Source organism: Oryza glaberrima, chromosome 7, assembly GCF_000147395.1.
Source record: "Oryza glaberrima chromosome 7, OglaRS2, whole genome shotgun sequence".
Taxonomy (NCBI): Eukaryota; Viridiplantae; Streptophyta; class Magnoliopsida; order Poales; family Poaceae; genus Oryza; species Oryza glaberrima.
Genome location: NC_068332.1, coordinates 8,999,289 through 9,013,882, shown reverse-complemented (window position 1 = coordinate 9,013,882; position 14,594 = coordinate 8,999,289). Strand labels below are relative to the sequence as shown.

At 39.1% G+C, this 14,594-nt stretch overlaps 1 pseudogene; it reads left to right on the top strand.

The window, feature by feature from the left end:
• Positions 1-5,834: 5,834 nt before the first annotated feature.
• On the top strand, positions 5,835-8,273 carry LOC127778576 (L-type lectin-domain containing receptor kinase SIT2-like; annotated as a pseudogene).
• Positions 8,274-14,594: the final 6,321 nt, after the last annotated feature.

The following is a 14,594-nucleotide window of genomic DNA, read 5'->3' as shown; positions in this document are numbered from 1 at the left end:
ATCGATCATTTAATTCATAACCACACACTGTCAAAAACATTTACACATATATACTTCTAGTTATCATTCGATCGATTTTAACAAGTGCAAGATCGATGTACATGCACTTGAGCATTTTACACTCTTTTTGGAATGAGTGGCATGAGGAATCTAATGTGTGATCTTGGTATGGGCTGGTTGTCAACTCGGTTGATGGACATGCGGTGAGATGGCCAATGCAGCTCTCATGCCTTCTCCACAACGCCATATGTAAAAATTGTTGGTTGGTGATGGGGAACATAATGATGTGCTTGTGACACTATCAGTCCTCGGAGAAAGCTGGCTTCAACTAGCGTGATTAATGTGATTTTAAGGCAGGTTTGTTCAAGCTTGCATTTTTTAACCATAGCTGAGTTTAACCATCTTTGATGCGCTAGTTTAGGGTGTGCACCTTGATCGTATAATGCATGCTGAATCCTGGCACTCAAGAGGTTACAGTTTTCACTAGGTGGTTGGGGAGAATGGAATTATTCTAGTTAGCAAATACCTATCACACGAACGACACCTATATTTTCTATACGGGGGACGCTCTGGTGCTTTCTACTTGTAGTATTATACTACGAGTAGAATACATATTTGGCCAGATTGCATTATTGTTTAAGTTAATTTTTGGTCAAAATACATTTTTACTATTGTTGGAAGGTGCGAATCTCTTTTCATGATCTGTACCAAAATACTAGCTTGTATCTGCCGATCGATCGATATAATCAATGAGTAACCCCACTTTTGTTTCTAATTTATGATTTAGGTCAATCACAAACATGCTCATAAACTCAAAGCTAGGTTAGCTTGGAATTTATTGGTAGAGCAGGGAGCGCGGATGCATGGTCCCGAAGAAAAATGGATGGGGGCTATAGGGTATTACATTTGGCTTGTCCAGTGTTCGACTGCTCGTTCAATGGACCCAAAATAACACACTAGAAAGTTAGCATACAGATTATCCAATCAACATGGGTGCCCTTAGCTATATATAGATGAGTTTAATTGGTATCACACTTTCGTCAGTTCGTCAGAAATGCAACTGCTATACACTCTTGCTATAGGTGCAGAGAGTACCAGACAATAGTGCAACACACTAGAATATATATATATTGACGCACCATTTGGCGCTCCCAGTAGCTAGCCCATGGCTGTGCCTGACAAAAATTACTCGTGCATGTGCCTGAGAAAGAGAGTCGATGGCAGTGCGGGATGGGAAGGGCGGATGGCCGATATATAGGTGCACTCTCCGTGCGGCACACCAAATTAGCACGGAAATGGAACGACGGTGCTCTGCTGGATACGTGGCACGTTATTACTATATGTAAACTTCCTTTCAGGTTATTTAGCCCATGTTAGTTCGAGAAAAGAAAATTTTTAGATGTCACATCGCATATTTGACCAAATGTCGGAAAGGGGTTTTCAGACACGAATGAAAAAACTAATTTTATAACTGGAAACCGCAAGACGAATCTTTTGAGTCTAATTAATCCGTCATTAGCACATGTGGGTGACTGTAGCACTTATGGCTAATTAACTAATTAGACTCAAAAGATTCGTCTCGCGATTTCCCCCCTAACTGTGCAATTAGTCTTTTTAATCTATATTTTATTGCTCCATACATGTGTCCAAAGATTCGATGGGATGTTTTTAGGAAAAAAAAATTTGAGGAACTAAACCAGGCGTTAGCCACGTGGCCCAATTATGTGGCAGGGATCGGACCTTAAGTCCTTATCTCTGCTTTCTCAACTCATCTCTCGTTTTTTGCACGCACGCTTTTCAAAATACTAAATGGTACGTTTTTTTGCAAAAACAAAATTTTATATAAAAGTTACATTAAAAAATCATATTAATCCAATTTTTCTAATTTATTTTAGCTAATACTTAATTAATCACGTGCTAAACATTGCTTTGTTTCACGAGCTAGGGAAGGGAGCGAGGGTTCCCGAACACATACCCGCAGCTAGCTCCTTGGGCATTTTTTTTTTGAGATAATCCCTTATATGGCACTGAAAATTGATTTGAACCCTTATATGCCACTGAAAATTGGCTCTTCCCTTATATGCCATTGGTCCAAATTTGCGCACCCTCTCAAGCCACTACCGTCAATTGACCGTGTGTTGACCGTTAACTCTCAAGTCATAAAGACATATTTGCTCTCTCTGAGTTGTTAGCCATGCCCTATAATCACAAGGGTAAATATGTCTTTTTTCCTTGAGAATTAACGGTCAACACACGGTCAACTGATAGGAGTGGCATGAGAGGGTGTGAAAATTTGGATCAATGGCATATAAAGGAATAGCCAATTTTCAATAACATATAAGGGATCAGACCAATTTTCTCAGTGCTATATAAGGGATTCTCTCTTTTTTTTTTTCACTGGGCTACTGGCCCCCACCGTTAGGTACCCTTGTTATGTCACATTTTCTACCGTACTTGTGACTATATATAAACATGCAAACGCATAGGCCTTCTGCATATCGTCGATCCACATAATGCTCAATTGTGTGAACAATATGTAAAATCATGGTGAAGAATAATAGTTTGTGATGAACAGTTGATTATGATAATGATTATAAGGGATTTAGTTCCCACGCAAAAATTTTTTTTCACTCTGTCATATTAAATATTTGGACACATGTATGGAGTATTAAATATAGAAACAAATTAATTACACAGATTACGTGTAAATTGCTAGACGAATCTTTTAAGCCTAATCGTGTCATGAGTTGACAATATGGTTTGACAGTAAACATTTGTTAATGACGGATTAATTAGGCTTAATAAATTCATCTCGCAGTTTACAGACTAATCTATAATTTATTTTATTATTAGACTATATTTAATACTTCAAATATGTATCCGTATATCTGATGTGATACGTCAAAACTTTTTATCTCTGAAACTAAACAGGGCCTAAGATATTGTTGTAAAGTGATGTTTAATTAAATGGGTGAAAGAGCCATGAATAGATGGTCTGAATGGAGTGGAGTTGCGATCCCGGTCAAATCGATCGGGAGCCGTATGATTGGACTAGTGTTCCATGATTGGTCAGACCTGTTGGTACCTCCTACGAAGCCATCACGGAATAAGCGAGACGATATATTTATAAATAAAAAATAATTTATGAATAAAACTTTTATATATTTGTTCTCAGCGATCTAAAACTAAAGGCTGAAAAATAAATTTTGATGGAAAACTTTAAAGGCAGCTCTAAATTTAAAGTTAAAAATTTAAATTTGAGCTGACAATTATAAGTATAAACGAAAAGATGATGCCCAGTCGGACCAGATGTGGTGTGGTTTAACCGGGTGTTGTTAGGTTCTTGATGATCGTCTATTAGGGATGGTTGGACCAGTGTTGGCTCGGTCTGGCTAGTGGCAATGGGTCCCATTAGAAAGTCCATCATGCAGTTAGACTGGCATAATCCTCGATGGAGTCTGTAATTTTGAGTCTCACATTTATTCCCTGACGATGTTTATGGCTTGTAATTGTTTCGTATGCTTTTTTTTTTTTGCACAATGTGAAATGAATAGATTATGAATTTGCGGGTGAAACTTGGGCTACTTAATCAGTACTCCATCCATTTTATATTATAAGTTGTTTGACTTTTTTTTCTAGTTGAACTTTTTAAATAACTTATAGAAAAATATAGCAGTATTTTCAACACAAAACAAACATATTATTAAAATATATTCAATGTTGGATTTAATAAATCTAATTTAATATTTTATATGTTGCTAAATTTTTTTATAAATTTCGACAAACATAACAAAATTTGACTGAAAAAAAAGTCAAATGATTTATAATATAAAACAGAGGGAGTAGAACAGAGTTGCTCCTTTAATTGATACACCGCTGAGAGTTCGCACGTACGGCAACTCCATCCAAAAATAGAACCTACTGTGTATACGTGCTAGTCCAGAATCAACCTATCACACACAGTACGAAGATAATATAACAGCCAACATCACAAAAAAAAACTAACATTTATTAATAAAAATAATTGTGATAACCCTTATGGCTCACTTACATTTATTTATCTTGAGGGCAACACAAGAATAAAATAGCACAACGGAAAAGAAAATAAATGCGCGGAAGCTCCATTCAACATGTCACAGATAATCAACTGTGGCACATGGCCTAGTCCTCGATTTCAGTAGCAAACTCCTTAGATAATAGCGGAAACCTTCCTTCTAGAGTTGGGGCAATTGCATGGTGATTACATGAAATACTCAGCAAGTACATGGAAATATGCATATGCACATCTGAAAAAGAAAGGAAAAAGTACGAATTACCCTCCCCTCGAAACTATCGTGGTCAACCGAATTACCCTCCTCATCCCAGAAACCAGACATCGTTCACCCTCAACTTTCAATAATGCACAAATTACCCCGCTCGACCCAATCTAGAGCGGTTTTGTCCTACGTCGCGTACGTGTGGCAATCCAATCAAGATTTTATTTATTAAAAAATGTAGGACCCACCTATCATACATTTCTTCCCCTCTTCCTCTCTCTCTTCTCTCTCTTGCTCTTCCTCTCTCTCTCGGCATGCGCATGGCGGTGTGGGCACGGTGGCGAACGGTGTAGTCGGCGCGCACGACAGTGCGGCCAACGGTGGGCGGGGGCGGTTGGCACGAACAGGCGGGCGGTAGCGGAGATGCGGGCAAGGTGGAGAGGCAGGCGGCGGAGGAGAGGGACGCGGAGGCGGTGGCGCACGCGGGACGCAGAGGTGGCGGCGGCGAACTCCGGGAGGGAGCAACGGCGATGTGGGACGCAGGCAGCGGTGAACTCCTCCGGGAGGGAGCAGTGGTGGCGCGGGACACAGAGGCGGTTGCGCCTCGCCTCTCCTCCGGCCGACTCTCCGCCGCCACCCACCTTTCCGCCTCACTGCCATCCGCGCCGACCGCCCCGCCCACCATCGGCCGCACCGCCTTGCGTGCCGACCACGCTGTCCGCCGCCGTCATGCTGAGAGAGAGAGAAAGAGCGAGAGAGAGAGAGAAGAGAGGGGAAGAGGGGAAGAGGAGTATGACAGGGGGTCCCACATTTTTTGAATAAATAAAATGTTGACTGGATTGCCACGCGTACACCACGTAGGACAAAAACCGCTCTGGAGGGGTAGTTTGCCTGGTATTAAAAGTTGAGGGTGAACGATGTCGGTTTTCTGATTTAGAGGGTAATCGGTCGACCGCGATAGTTCGGGGGGTAATTCGTACTTTTTCTAAAAAGAAAAGCCATGCCTACTTTCCATAACACAAGCAGTTACGATTGTAGAACAACATTTTTTTTTGCGGGGGTAAAACAACATTTTATAATAACGGTTGTTTCCATCAAAGTTATTAAAAATGTTACCGGCCTACGAAAATCAATTTTAACATACGGTCCTTTACAGAACAACATTCAAATTATTTTACATGTGGACATTCTTTTAGCCCGCCTACAATAAAACAGAGGGTATGTCCGAAAAATTGTTTTTTTAAAGTGGTGTGGTTCAAAAGAAAACAAAATATGTATATATATTTCCATAATTTCTTCTCCGGGCGTGTTGTGTGTTCTGAGTACATCACGGTAGATAAGCAGAGTAAAAGAGATTTCAGAGAAGAAGAATTAGGTCTGGTTTAGTTTCCCAAAAAATTTTTTCGAAAAAATGACATCGAATCTTTTGAGTCTTATTAGTTCATAATTAGTGTTACAGTAATTCACATGTGCTAATGACGGATTAATTAGGCTCGAAAGATTCATCTCGCGGTTTCCAGGCTAAGCTAGTTATAAAATTAGTTTATTCACTCATGTCCGAAAATCTCTTCCAATATCCGGTCAAACATCAGATGAGACACCTAATTAATAATTTTTTTTCGCCAGCTAAACAGGCCCTTGCATACTTGGACATCGTATCTGTTCTGTTGAATATCACACAGCCTTCCTCACAGACCAGACGACAGAGCGTATGGCTAGAGGGCACGAACCGAGAGTTACTACCATTACCATGAAGCATCTGCCTTGGCCTGAGCCTCACCACGAGGTGCGCCGGCGATGTCCAGTTCATCTACTCTGGCTTCACCGGCGCCAACCTCACCCTCGACGGCGTGGCAGCGGTGACGGCAGGAGGCATGCTCGAGCTGACCAACGGCACGCTGCAGCGCAAAGGCCACGCCTTCTACCCGGCGCCGGTGCCCCTCCGTGGAGCCGCCGGCCCCAACGCGACGACGACGACGGCGGAGGAGTCCTTCTCTCCACTTCCTTCGTGTTCGGCGTCATGTCCGACCATGTCGGCCTGAGCGCCCATGGCATGGCGTTCGTCGTGGCCGCCAGCCGGGACTTCTCCAGCGCGCTGCCCAGCGGGTACCTGGGCCTCCTCAACGTCACCAGCGACGGCGACACGGGCAATCGCCTGCTCGCCGTCGAGCTCGACACCATGCAGACGACGAGTTCCGCGACATTAACGACAGCCATGTTGGAATCGACATCAACAGCCTCCACTCTCTGCGCTCCTACTCTGCCGGATACTACAACGACGACGACAACAACAATGGCTTTCGCAACTTGACCTTGATCAGTGGAAAGGCCATGCAGGTGTGGGTGGACTACGACAGAGAGACAACGCGGATCGACGTGACCATGGCCCCCCTCGCCGTCGCCAAACCCAAGAGGCCATTGGTCTCAGCGAGGTACAACCTCTCAAAGCTGCTCAAGGATGTCGCGTACATCGGTTTCTCTGCCGCGACAGGAGGCACGCTGAGATCACGGCACTATGTGCTCGGCTGGAGCTTCGGGTTGGGCCGTCCCGCTCCCGCCATTGACATCACCAAGCTTCCGAAGCTGCCGCGAACTGTCAGCAAGGACCGGTCTAGGATTTTGCAGATCACCCTACCGTTATCAACTGCTGCTTTCCTACTCACTGTGGGTGCAGCCGTTTTCATGCTCGTCCGGAGGCATCGGAGGTACTCCGAGTTGCTGGAAGATTGGGAGATTGAGTTTGGCCCACACAGGGTCTTGTACAAGGATTTGTTTCATGCCACGGAAGGATTCAAAAACAGCTGCATACTAGGCATAGGGGGGTTCGGAAGGGTATACAGAGGGGTACTTCCCACGTCTAAATCGGAAATTGCTGTGAAGAGGGTGTCACACGGATCAAGGCAGGGTATGAAGCAATTTATCGCCGAGATAGTCAGCCTTGGTCGCCTCCAACACCACAACCTTGTGCAACTACTTAGCTATTGTCGACGCAGTGGTGAACTTCTCCTAGTGTACGATTACATGTCCAATGGAAGCCTCGACAGGTATTTGCATGATGAAGAGGGGCAATGCAGTTTGGATTGGGTTAAGAGGATCCACATCATCAAAGGTGTTGCATCAGGCTTACTTTACCTTCACGAGGAGTGGGAAAAAGTGGTCATCCATCGAGATATTAAGACGAGCAATGTCCTTCTTGACAGTGAAATGAATGGACGTCTTGGAGACTTTGGCCTCGCAAGACTATACGACCACGGATCTGATCCAAAAACTACCCACGTGGTCGGTACAATAGGTTATATAGCTCCAGAGCTCGGCCGGTCTGGTAAGGCAACACCTCTTACTGATATATTTGCCTTTGGTATATTCATTCTAGAAGTCATTTGTGGCCAAAAACCCATCAAGCAAAGCAGAGAAGGTCATTAAATCCTACTTGTTGACTGGGTTATTCACCATTGGAAAAATGGAACGCTCATCGAAACGGTGGACAAAAGACTCGAGGGAAACCATGACACTGATGAAGCAATCCTAGTGCTGAAGCTAGGACTGTTGTGTGCACATCCATTTAGCAATGCAAGGCCAAGCATGCGTCAAATCGTACAATACCTCGACGGTGACATGGCATTACCTGAGCTGATGCCAACAGACCAAATCTCCAATCAGACGGAGGGTTTAGACCAGTATATTCAAACAGGGCCTCAATCAACAATTCCAGTCAATGCAAGCTATGGCACAATGTCTAGCCTTTCAGGTGGAAGATAATTTAACAAGTGGGCATTAACACCTTTAAGTGTTGCAAGACGATGCATATGTTATTGCAAGCAGATGATCTTGTGATAGGGGAGGTGATTTGTGGTTAGCTGCTTCAACTAATTAAATCGTTAAGCTTTAAAATGGTGAATTGTATTCAATAAAAATCAGGTGATAGAAAAAGACAGTCATGTGTACTCCTATTTCTGTGCTAGCTAGTGCTACCATATTTTCATTAGTTCAAGATTTTACATGTTGTGGACTTGGCAATCCCATCCCTCAAGAATGGCATTTAATTTGCATCGCACTAATGTACGTATGTACATATATCATCCTAGTTTGCAAGAAAGGTACGTTTTGGTCTTGAATGAATCATGGTCATCATTTTGTAAATGTTGAAAGAGATGGGTCGAGACTTTTTCTGCAAGTTTCTTGTACTAATTAGCATCACTTTTGACGGACATGTATCATATAAAGCGCCCCGGTCATCACGGCATGAGATTTACGAGTACATACCTGCTCTGTGACGCATGATCGCTACAGTAGCCGTACTATACCTCGGTGCGTGGGATCAGCTTGTTGATCTGTTGATCTGGTAACCCGTTCCTACATGCATTTGCTAAGTCTCCGAGCATATAGAAATAGGCTATTTCCAAAGGTGTATGTGCAAAACAATTTAAAGAACCTCCTGTGTAAATAGCTAGGATTTCTACGGGCGGAGTTTTTCACCGGTTGCTCATTAAGTAATGGTAAAAATTACTTTTACACATGCCATCTACTACATAATTACCCGTCTGATTCAAGTGATATATGATAGGCGGGTGACAATATTTCAGCAAATAGCGAAATAATGTTTCAATTCACTGTAATATTTGATCCATACATAGCAAAAGATTATGAGTATACACTAGGTGAAACATTTTTTTTGGAAAAAAATGAAATAGATTCGCTTAATAGAGGGTTTCTATAATATTTAGGTGATTTGTTGTGAAAGAATATTTCAATTCACTGCAACATTTCATCTATTCATAATGAAGTATCATAAGTACACTAGGTGAAACATTGTTGGTGGAAAAAAAATTGAAACGGATTCTCTTAATAGGTTTTTTCCGTAATATGTGGGGATTTGTTGCAACGGGGTGAGAGTGACTAGTGGGGACGCATGGGAGACAGGCGGAGATGCCCGGGGGGGGGGGGGGGGGGGGTTGGGGGTGCCCGATTTTTCTAACGAGCGTCGGGCGCCCGATCCAGGCGTTTTCCCAATGGCGGCCAAGCAACGCCCTCGTAGCTGTATGGATAGCTAGATTTTTCACATTTTGGTCCTTTTAAAAACTTATTTTATAAATAGACCCCTAGAAAAACTTATCCCAGAAATAGTCCTTTTTGGGCGCCAAAGTGGCTAGCGCCGTCCTCCTGCCACCGTGGCGGGCAAAATATGTGACTTGTAAAATTTTCTAAAGCTCTACCGAAATGGACAAAATATATCATCTATTACATACTAAAAGTCCATTAAACTTTCTACAAACGCTCTTAAGCCGCCACGTGGCACTCCTACAAACGCTCTTAAGCCACCACGTGGCACTATCTAATCTTACCGTCGATTTTCACTTAAATTGGTAGACCCGTTATTTTATACCATTAGATTAGATCTATTATTAAAAAATAATAACTTCCTCATATATTATATAACATAGAAACGGTACTGTTCAGCCATAGAGTTTATATACGATACATAACGTTACGTACGTATTGAAAATAAAACAATAAAACTTTCCCAATGTTACGGTATTTATTTAAAATATGATTTTCTACAGTATAAAGATAAAATATATTTACTTCACAAATATAAATATATTTAGTCAAATTAAGATCTATTATAAATATCCAATCAATGTTCTTTAAAACATCTAAATCTATCTACTATCTATCAACTATATATATACTAAAAGTACGTTAAACATACGACGAATGCTTTTACGCCGCTACGTGTCTCTCTAATAAATTAGAGAAATCCTAGAAATTTATTTATATACTAAAAGTACATTAAACATCCTGCAAAAACTATTACGCCGTCACGCCGTGCTATAATAAATTAGAGAAATCCTAGAAATTCAGAGAAAAAAGAAAAGCATATGAATATTTTTACTTAAATTAGAGGACCCGTTATTTTAAATATTAGTTTAGATCTATTAAAAATCCCATGCTGCTAATCTCTATCTGGAAAAAAAACATAATGTGCGTACGTCGTACGATCGTCTCCATCCTAAAAAAATAAAACTTAAATACCTACACCATATACGATAAATAAAACAGATAAAGCCAAATAAATAAAAGAAAACATGCACACGTACATAGAATCGGAAAGAAATACTAATCGTGAAAAATCACACTGATGTGTTGTCAACATCCTTTAAACTATTATTTTATTAAAAATAACACTACACAGATATGCACATTAAACTTAATCTCTGATAGATAAAATGTCAAATCAACCATCTGACAAAACCTAACATTGTGTTTTAACTACATCTGTTTTGGGTTATTTAATTTTGGAGATCAGATTCTCAAAATATTTGGATTTGTTCAAAACTTTTTTATTCTTATTTGATGAGTGAGAAGCACAGATAATAGATAGATGAGAAAAATTAAATTAAATTTTAGACAGCGGTTTTGCGATAATAAAACTACAGAATTTAGCTTGGGTTTTTAAGTGGATTATTTTATGTTTATTTTGGGTGACATTGAGATTCTAAGTATCTGAAATTTTTTTATTGCTATTTGAGGAGAGAGAAGCATACATCATAGATAGATGTAAATAAACAAATAAACAAATAAGAATTAGGCAGTTATTTTGCTACAATACAATCCTTAGTTCATCATGAGAATTATGATTATCCATGTATGTTTTTTCTTTGCCAAGTAGTATTGGCAAACAATCATGTAAAACACGTATAAAACTATAAATTCTATATACTGAGTATAATTGATGGACGAATGTTATACACCTCTGAACCCAATTTTGTCAATTCTTTACCTCAAATCGACTCAAAACATAAAAATAATACTGTTTTCGTCACCTCTTCCTTTCTGTATATATCTGTCCTTCAATGTTGGGTGTATTACTTGCTATGCCATCATAAATATTGTAGAGACATATAAATGGTTGAGTTAAGGTGGTGTCTAAAAGGCGACCATAACCAATGTAACTAAAATGACATACTTACCAATGCAATCATTTGTGAGTGTGCCAATAGTGAATTGAGTGTTAAAATTGTACTTTAAGATGGTCTTTAGGGGCATGGTTACATCGATACGAGACCCGTGTTTCAAGGCATTATGTAAGAAAGCCTTGGTTGGCTGCTACGGTCGACTTCATCTGTTAGAAAATCATTCATGAATATTTTTAACGGTGTTATCGTATTATCTGGTAGATATGATATTTTTAGACAATTTATACATAGATGTGAAAATAAGTTATGCACACTGGGTTATGCTGTGTAGATGATATTTTTAGTGTATAAATAATGTATCATTTATTTTAGTGGTACAAATAGAGTTTCTTTTATTAAAAGTGCATCTAACTTTCAAAAACAATGATAATAAGTAGTGGTGACAAAAGACGAGTTTATATGACCAGGACAAAGGGATTTTTACTTAAATCTAATAGACATTCTATCACATTTAGTAATCTATACCATCTATTTTACGGCAAATATATTTGTTTTTTTATTTAGGGTAATCTACATTCCCTTACAAGATATATGTATTAATGTATATACTAAGATATGATTTATTTTAGCATTCTTTTTCTTGAACAACAAATAAGATGCTCGTGCATATGTGAGGTTTCCTTTCCGATTTATATTCTGGAAATATCCTCCATTTTATATTTTATCCTTACATTGTTTGAAACATAGCCTATTATACATGCATGCGTGCGCGAATGCGCAGGCTACCTTCCTAGTTTATTAAAATAGGCATAACTTTCTCATACGGACTCGGAATCAGGCAAATAATATATTCACGGATATCTACAGAAAAAGTTACATCCGATTCTCGGCATCGCCCCGCCACGTTGGCAGGGGGACGGCGCCAGCGTCCCATTGGACAACGGCGCCAACCTCTTTGGCACCTAAAAAGAACCATTTCTGAGATAAGTTTTTTCAGGGGTTTATTTGTGAAATAAGTTTTTTAAAATAACCAAAATGTGAAAAATCCAGGTACTGATAGTGTTACCCGAGTTCCATTTTCTTGCCCGATGACCAATGCCAACGGCAGTAATAATTAACATTGACATTAATTGGCCTGGTCTGGTGTTCACCTTTTCTGCAGCATCAAAATATCCTCTGCAATTATTGTACGGTTTCTACTATTACATGATGGGGATGTTATGCTTGACAAAGGAAAACAAGAGGAACCTCCTTACACTAGTAAAACAAAAAACATTTTTTCAAACGGTTAAAAAAAATTTCGTGTGTGATTAAGTCGCCCGACTAGTGTGAAAATCACTATTTTTCTACACGGTTAGCAAACACGCACGCAAAATTACATATCCCACTATAGTACTCCCTCCGTCCCATAATATAACGGAATTTTGAATGGATGCGACACATCCTATCTAGATTCGTAGTACTATGATGTGTCACATGCTCCCAAAATACCTTATATTATGGGACGGAGGGAGTATCATACTCAAACTGCATAGGGCTCGCGATCGGACGACCCACCTATATATACTTTCTTTTTTCAAACTGCAAAAGCTAGCTTTAAACATCCGTTATACTCCCTCGGTCCCAAAATAAGCGCAGCCATAAGTTTCCATGTCCAACTTTAATCGTCCATCTTATTTAAACTTTTTTAGAAAAGGCTAAAAAACTTAAGTCACACATAAAGTATTATTCATGTTTTAAATCTAATAGCAATAAAAATAATAATTATAAATAAAATTCAAATAAGACGGACGATCAAAGTTGGATACAGAAACTCATGGCTACTCTCATTTTGGGACGGAGGAAGTATGTCTTAATACAAATGTGACCCGCCAAGCGAAAATATGTCAAACAAAGAGCACAATGATGGAAATATATTATATTAAACCCTGAGGGTTTCTTTCTTCAATAATTCAAGGCGTGGTTAGGCTGAACTTCACGAGTCTACGAGGTTTCACATACCTATCAAGCTATCTCCTATTACAAAAACCATTTGATTTAATACAGGACCCCAGAAAATATCTTGTTGGCACATGTTACCTGAAATATTAACTCATGTTTTGTATTTTGAAACATATAATGCTTTGGAGTCGTTTAATTATTTGAAATACATGATTATTTTTCAGATAGATTATTTGAAAAAGTTTTCTGCTTCCCATGAGTGATTTATTGGAAACTTCTAATTCCACAAAAATATTTAAATATCTAAAACGTCTGAAGTCATGTCTTGAGTATCAAATTTGTTGGAGCGGTGCACCCATATACAAAATTTATATTGATTTACTGATCATGTCAATTGTTTCTAATAAACAACGATACAGTAAGCTTATTCTGAAATTCACAAGCTAGATGCACATTTGCAATGTGAACATAACTATAAGTAAATTATGCTACACTAAAACACAATAATGTATTTCTCGGAAGTTGTTCTTATAGTAGAACTATAAATGATATTTTTAGAATAAGGATGTGTTCCTTCCGGTTCAATAATTCTTTGACATTTTGAACTCTTATAACTATAACTATCAATAACTTTAAAATTATTTCGCTTAAAACGTACTAGAACAACATATTAGATTTGTCTTACTAAATATTATATTAAAGTAAAAAAATATTTATTTATTATATATATTATAATAGAAAACATAGTGAATGATACATTTAGGAAACCATGTTATTGTTCAAAACATCAAGATCTATGGAACAGGACGCAGTACAATCATGTTTTTTGCACTGCATATATTCTGGAGTGGTCCAGTCTATTCATATAATCATGGAAACTAAGTGTAAACTCACCCCTTATTTATTTTGCATTTGACAGACATATATGCACTTGCAGTAATAACTAGCTAATTAACACCATTTCTTATACTACCTCCATCCCAAAATATTTGACGCTGTTGACTTTTTAAAAATGTTTGACTGTTCGTCTTATTCAAAATTTTTTAAGTAATTGTTAATTCTTTTTCTATCATTTGATTTATTGTTAAATATACTTTTATGTATACATATAGTTTTACACATATCATAAAAGTTTTTGAATAAAACGAACGGTCAAACATGTTTAAAAAAGTCAACGGTGTCAAATATGACATTGGATATGAGTCGAACCCTTCATTCTGCATTAGAGCCATTGTGCTAAAGCTCATATTTGTTGATGTTAAGTCTGGGAGTGGAGTGTCACCATCAAGGTATTGCATGACTTGTCTCATGCCCGGTCTCAAGTTGGCAGATGGGTGTGAACACAGCAGTCCTAGCTTTAGCACCCGGCATGCCTCATCTGTATTACAGTCACCTTGCAACCTCAGGTCCACTGTCTCATTAAGAGAGCCTTTGTTGAAATGGTCAAGAACCCAGTCAACTAACATTTCTTGGTTGTATC